Source organism: Petaurus breviceps, unplaced genomic scaffold (genome assembly GCF_028583685.1).
Source record: "Petaurus breviceps papuanus isolate PSGF00001 unplaced genomic scaffold, PetGlider_PUasm1.0 37, whole genome shotgun sequence".
Taxonomy (NCBI): domain Eukaryota; kingdom Metazoa; phylum Chordata; class Mammalia; order Diprotodontia; family Petauridae; genus Petaurus; species Petaurus breviceps.
This window is the reverse complement of record NW_027186296.1, coordinates 8,921,537-8,926,969: the sequence shown is the minus strand read 5'-3', so window position 1 is coordinate 8,926,969 and position 5,433 is coordinate 8,921,537.

Below are 5,433 nucleotides of genomic sequence, written 5' to 3'. Positions count from 1 at the left end.
TACTCCCTTACACCTATGAGGTTGGCTAATATGACAGAAAAGAAAAATGAAAAATGTTGGAGATAACATGGGAAAATTGAGACGCTAATGCATTGGTGGTGGTTGTGAACTGATCTAACCATTCTGGAGAGAAATTTTGAACTATGCCCAAAGGGCAATCAAACTGTGCGTACACGCAACAATAGTCAAGCAACACAATATCACTACTAGGTCTATATCTCAAAACGATCACAAAAAAGAGGAAAGAACCTACATGTACAAATACATTTATAACAGTTCTTTTTGTGGTGGCACAGACTTGGAAATTGAAGGGATGTCCATCAATTGGGGAACGGCTGACCAAGGTGTGGTATATGAATGAAATGGAATACTATTGTGCTATAAAAAATAATGAGCAGGATGATTTCAGAAAAACCTTGGAAAACTTAGATGAGCTGATGCAAAATGAGGTGAGCAGAACCAGGAGAACATTGGACACAGTAGCAGCAAAAATGATCAACCATGAATGACTTAGCTCTTTTCAGTAATACAATGATCCAAGACAATTCTAAAGAGCTCATGATGGAAAATATCCACATCCAGAGAACTTATGGAATCTGAATGCAGATGGAAGCATACTATTTTCATTTTCTTTATTTTTTTCAAGTTTTTTCCCCTTTTGTTCTGCTTCTTTCACAACGTGACTAATACGGTGTAGCAGCAAGCACGCTGGAGTCCCTAGGGTGGCTGCTCATGCAGGTTCTTGGATCTGCTTTGATAAAGGAAAGCAACTCAAAATGGGTTAACAAGCTTACTTTAATCAGTCAGACATATTCAGGGGAAAAGGTCAGCACCCCGAACTTCAGAATATACAGACAATTATCAAGACAGAAACAGATCAAGTACACAGCTTTCCAAACTGTGCAACCATTACATCCATACCAAACAACATCTGGGTTTCAAAGCCGGGGGGCTCTGGACAACGGCTAGCCCAGAGTTTCATCAAATCACAGAACACTTCTCAAAGTGAGCCCCAAAACAAAGCTACACATCAGGGCTTATATAGCCTTCTCCTGGCTCAGAGAATGTAACAACCTTTTGGACCCACTGGCCAATCAAAAAGTATCTACTGAAAAACAAGCCTCCCACCCCAGGCTTCAGGTGCACTTTAGCCTAGGGGCAGGGAAGATCTTCCAAATTTGCATTCCCATTACATACGGAAAGATGTTTTCATGATTGCACATATATAACCTATATGATATTGCTTACCATTTTAGGGAGGGAGGAGGGGATGCAGTGAGGGAGAAAACTTGGAACTCAAAATTTTTAAAAAATGAATTTGTTAAAAATTATCTTTACATGTAATTGGAAAAATAAAATACTATTTAAAAGACACAAACTTTAGTTAACTTGGAAAAAGTAGTTTCTGTTAAATGATGAGATCAAAAATCAGAATTTAAGTTGTTGAGAAGTGAGCACTAGGTGATATTATAACAACTATCATTTTCCCTCCAAGATAACCTCCTTCTTCTCCATTCCAGTAATGAATGACCTCTCCCTCATCTGAAATCACAGGACTTTGTACTTCTTTTTGCAGTTATGCTGTAATTCCTGTCTTATTATTCTTTATTAGACTGTAAACTCTTTGAGGTCAGAGACAATATCTTATTTATTTTGTGTCTCCATTAGCACCTACCTCAGTTTGTTGTACATGGAAGCAGCTTAATAAGTATTTGTTGAATGAAAGAATTAGTGAATGAAATAGTATTAAGGAAAGAATCATTCAACATAGACTATATTCCATTATTGTTATTTATGTTTGTTTTATCTTTTCTTACCAGACTATAAGCTCCAAGAAGGAAGAGACTATGTCAAATTTAGTTTCCTATACCATAAAACTCTAGGCATTGTGCCACAATCAATTAATCAATTACTAAGCATTTATCGAATGCTTGTTGATTGAGTATATCCCTTTTTATTAAACAGGAATGGTGGTTATGGTATATATAAAATTCATACAAGGTAGTTTTGGAGGAAAAGGACTTGCAGTTGCTAGGCTAAGAAAGGCTTCATGTAGAGGTTGTGTTTGAGCTGAGTCTTGAAGGAAACTGAGGATTCTAAAAGGTAGACATAAGGAGTGGATGCCTACCATCAATAAATATAATAATCAAAATCCTTTGCATTGAGAAGACATAATTAAAGTTTCAAACAAAGCCCTCATCTTTTCCTTAATTTTCTAGATTACATCTCTCCCCTCCCCCCCATTAACAAGCATTTACTTTCTTTCCATCCCATATTTTAACACTTGTTAAAGTTAAGAGTGAATTTTGTTTTTTAAAAAAAAATTATTATTTTTTAACATTCTTATTGTAAAATTTTGAGTTCCAAATTCTCTCTGTCTCCTTCCCAACACCACCCATTCAGAAGGTAAGAAATGTGAAATCAATTATACATATGAAATCATGCAAAACATATATTGTTTTTAAAAAAGCAAAAAGATAAATAAAATTTTAAAAATATTCTTTGTTTACTCAGACTCCATCAATTCTTTCTTTGGAGGTGGACAGCATTTTCCATCATACATCTTACATCATAAGAATTGTCCCGGATCATGTTATTGATCAGAATAGCTAAATCATTGATTGCTGATCATTGTACAATTTTGCTATTACCATGTTCTGCTTCTGCTCACTTCACTTTGTATCAGTTCACATAGGTCTTCCCAGGTTTTCCTGAAAGCATCCTGCTCATCATTTCTTATAGTACAATAGTGTTCTATCACAATTGTATACCACAATTTTTTCAGCTATTCCCCAATTGATGTCCACCCCCTTAATTTCCAGTTCTTTGCCATCACAAAAAAAAAAAAGAGCTGCTAGGATATAAACCAAACTCACATAGATCATCAGCATTTCTATATATTACCAACAAAGCCCAACAGCAAGAGAAAGAGAAATTCCATTTAAAGTTACTGTAGACATTATAAAATATTTGGGAGTCTACTTCCCAAAACAATTCCAGGAACTATATAAACGCAATTCAAAATACTTTTCACACAAATAGATCTAAATAACTGGGAAAATATCAGTTGCTCATGGGTAGGCCAAGTTAATATAACAAAAATAATAATTCTACCTAAATTAATTTACTTATTTAGTGCCATACCAATCAAACTACAAAAAAATCATTTTATAGAGCTAGAAAAAAACAATAACAAAATTCATCTGGAAGAACAAAAGGTCCAGAATATCAAGGGAATTAATGAAAAGAAATGCAAAGGAAGGTGGCCTAGCTGCACTAGATTTTAAATTGTATTATAAAGAAGCAATCATTAAAACCACTTGATACTGTCTAAGAAATAGAGTGTTGGGTCAGTGGAATGGGTTAGGTATGCAATAGTCAATGACTATAGTAATCTATTGTTTGATAAATCCAAAGACTCCAGCTTCTGGGATAAAAACTCATTATTTAACAAAAACTGCTAGGAAAATTGGAAAATAGCATGACAGAAACAAAGCATAGACCAGTATCTTACACCCTATACCAAGATAAAGTCAAAATGGGTACATGATTTAGATATAAAGGCTAATAATACTATAAGCAAACTAGGAGTGCAAGGAATAGTTTACCTGTCACATCTATGGAGAAGGGAAGAATTTATGATCAAACAAGAGAAAGAGAACATTATGAAATGCAAAATGGATGATTTTGATTACATTAAATTGAAAAGTTTTAGCACAAACAAAGGCAATGCAACCAAGATTAGAAGGGAAGAAGAAAGCTGGGAAACAGTTTTTATAGCTAGTGTCTCTGATAAAGGCCACATCTCTAAAATATATAGAGGACTGAGTCAAATTTATATGAATACAAGTCATTCCCCAAATGATAAATGGTCAAAGTATATGAACAGGAAATTTTCAGAGGAAGAAATTTAAGCTATTTATAGTCATATGAAAAAATGCTCTAAATCACTATTGCTTAGAGAAATGCAAATTAAAACCACTCTGAGGTACCACATCATACCTCTCAGGTTGGCTAACATGATAAAACAGGAAAATTATAGATGTTGGAGAAGATGTGGAAAAATTGGAACACTAATGGATTGAAGGAGTTGTGAACTGATCCAACCATTCTGGGAGGGCAATTTGGAACTATGCCAAAAGGGCTATAAAACCATACCCTTTGACTCAGCAATACCACTTCTAGGTCTGAATCCCAAAAAGATCATAAAAGTAAGAAAAGGACCCACATGTGCAAAAATATTTTTAGTAGCTCTTTTTGTGATGGCCAAGAGCTAGAAATTGAGGGGATAAGCATCATTTGGGGAATGGCTAAACAAATTGTGGCATATGAATGTAATGGAATACTATTGTACCATAAGAAATGATGAGCAGGGGTGGTGCAGTGAGTAAGAGCGCCAGCCTGGAATCGGGAGCCCGGAATCGGTTCCAGCCTCAGATACTTCCTCAGAGCCTCAGAACACCCACACAAACTGGCTGTGTAACCTTGAGCAAGTTACTTAACCCCAATTGCTTTAAAAAAAAAAAAAGAAATGATGAGCAGCTAGACTTCAGAAAAACCTGGAAAGACGTACATGAACTGATGCTGAGCGAAGTGAGCAGAACCAGGAGAACATTGTCCACAGTAATAGTTACATTGTTTGATGATCAACTATGATTGACTTAGCTCTTCTCAGCAATATAGTGATCCAAGACATTTCCAGAAGACTCATGATGGAAAATGTTGTCCACATCCAGAGAAAGAACTATGGAGTCTGAATGCAGATTGAAGCAGACTATTCACTCTTTTGTTGTTGTTTTGTTTTTTCTTTCTTGTAATTCCTCCCATTGGTCCTCATTGTTCTTTACTACATGACTAAAGTGAAAATATGTTTAATATGAATGTATATGTAGAGCCTATATCAGATTGTATGTCCATCTTGGGGAGAGAAAATTTAAACCTCAAAAGCTTATGGAAGGGGCGGCCAGGTGGCTCAGCGGGTAAGAGCACCGGCTCCAGTGTTGGGATGACCTGGATATCGAGTCCTGGGCTCAGACACTCAGCACCACACCCAGAAATAATAACTGGCCGTGTAACCTTGAGCAAGTTGCTTAACCCCGATTGCTTAAAAAAAAAAAAAAAAGCTTATGGAAGTGAATCTTGAAAACTAAAAACAAATAAATTTTTAAAAAAGAGTTGCTATAAACATTTTTGTACATGTAGTTCTGTTTCCTTTTTCTTTGATCTCTTTGGGATATAGACTACAGTAGTATTGCTAGGTCAAAGGGTAATGAATTACATGCAGAAGTATTTCTTGGAATTCACTTAAGTACTAAATATTGTTTAGATATCTAGATTATCCCTTTTCCAAAGCATTACTCCAATACTTATTATGTTGACAAAGCATTAAACTTCTCTGAGTATCCCAGAACTTTTTTTTCAAACTCTACCACC